Source organism: Melampsora larici-populina, assembly GCF_000204055.1.
Source record: "Melampsora larici-populina 98AG31 unplaced genomic scaffold MELLAscaffold_59, whole genome shotgun sequence".
NCBI lineage: Eukaryota > Fungi > Basidiomycota > Pucciniomycetes > Pucciniales > Melampsoraceae > Melampsora > Melampsora laricis-populina.
The window spans coordinates 47,343-49,587 of NW_006768823.1; positions in this window are offsets into that span (position 1 = coordinate 47,343).

A 2,245-nucleotide genomic window follows, 5' to 3' on the forward strand; every position below is an offset into this window, starting at 1 on the left:
CATCACCACCACCACCTTCTTCCGACCCGTTTGAACGTCCTATTGGCCAAAAAAAAGCCAAACGACAACGCCAAGAGGCTGACTTAGATACAGAGAGGACTGAAGAGCTCAAGCGAGCTTCAGACATTCAGGAACGAAAGCTTGCGGTGCTAGAACAAGGACACAAGCTCGCTGATCGTGCTCTTCAAATCGATGCTGAGGCTAAGAGAAGTCACGCTTATTACGAGGATATGAAAGTGTTAACAACTTCTCCCGACTTATGTCCAGATGAAGAGTCCAAAGCTGTTTTAAAGTTGATGAAAAGTAGATTGTTGAAGAAGTACTCAAATGATGAAGAGGGTCAAGCTGATGATTAGATTAGTAGTTTAAACTTAACCTCAATAGTTTTTATTAGTTGTATCCGATTTAGTGGATCTCATCTCATCTCATGTTTTACACTTTTATTTTTTTTGTTCACTCGATTTTTTTTGTTCTATCGATTTGGCTGCTCAATACTATAGCTGAAATACAAGTCATTTTCATGTATGCTTTTAACAACTTGGCATCTAACAACTTGGCATGTGAGAGAATATGAAAATAAGAAAGATACACAATCCATCTTCATGAGATATGTGAAATCGAGACAAACTACATGATAACAAGTTAGTAAAACTTGTAGGAAGTGATGAGTTCCTAATCATTACGACCAGAGCCCCGTTTCATCCACATCGCCGTCTTGAGATCATTCATCAAGCGTAAGTGTCGATCACGATCTCGTAGTTGTGACATGGTAACATAGTACTCAGCAAGCGTATAAGATAACTGTGGATCGACTCGATTTGGATGGATTCTAAGGCCGTGTTTTGTCCGATAGTCTATGGTGACTTGATCAAGTTCACCACGATCCTCTACAACCATGTTGTGGAGGATGATGCAACATAAGATCACCTCAGTCATTTCCTTGAGACTCCAAAGCCGACATGGTTGAGTTAAGATATGCCATCTCGCTTGAAGCACACCAAAAGCGCGCTCGATATCTTTCCTCAGCGCTTCCTGCAGCTTGCAGAAATGTCGACTCGCTTCATCCAAAGGTTTTTGAATGGATTTGATGAGGACGGGCCAGGGAGGATAGATCCCGTCTGCTAGATAGTATCCACGAGTGTAATGGTTCCCATTCACCTCAAAATGGACTTGATCTTCAGAACCTGGAGGGTAGAATCAGTCAGATCTATCCTACATAATGTAATGCGAAAAACCTACCATTGATGAATGAATCAAACAACGGACTCTTCTGTAAGACATTAATATCATTTAGAGCTCCTGGTGTCCCAAAGAAGGCATGCCAGATACGTAGGTTTTTTGAAGCAACAGCCTCCAGTATAACTGAGGTTCCTTTTTCTTTCCCCTCGTACTGACCAGCCCACGCTTGAGGGCAGTTCTTCCAAAGCCAGTGCATGCCATCTATACTCCCTTTACATCCTGGGAAGCCTCTCATTTCATTTTCCTTCAGTATTACTTCCAGCTCTTCAGAGTTTGGAGGTCGTAGATATTCTTTTCCATAAATCTCGATGATATCGTGTACAAAATGTTTTAAACATTCTACTGCAGTACTTTCTCCAATTTTCAAGTAATCATCTAAACCATCAGCAGCAGTTCCATACGCCAACTGTCTCAGTGCAGCGGTGATCTTCTGGGTTGTTGAAAGTCCTAGTTGCAGACAGCAATCCTATATGAAATGTAGATATTAAATTAGATTGAAGAAACTTTTGGAAGATTTAGATTTGGATAAACTTACACGACGTTGTATCCAGTATATGCTGTGTCCTTGCAGGTCAGTAGCCAGTCTCTGAAATAGTTCTGGACTCATCCGGAACCGTCTTTCAAATAAATGGCGTGGATACAACGGCGATTTGACAAAGTAATCCTCTTGAAGAAGTTTATCGGCAGCAATTCGATCGCGTTGAATCCGTGCACGTGTGTTCTGATGGCTGGGTGTAGATGGATTGTTGATGAGATCCATGATCAACTGATCATAATCTTCATCTTTGAGTTCTTCATCAATTGATTTCAAGTGTTGTTCTAAAACAGACGATGCGTCCATTGAGAAGATGATTTGAGTTTGGGCTTCAAAAAGAATTGTGTAGCCTCAAACTAAAGCCAACGGTGTGGGCACAGTCTGTATATTTGGATTAACTAGGATTAACTCATCCTTACAGACACGACTGTGGGAACTGGCTTTAGTTAGTGACCCTGACTAAGATCTCTA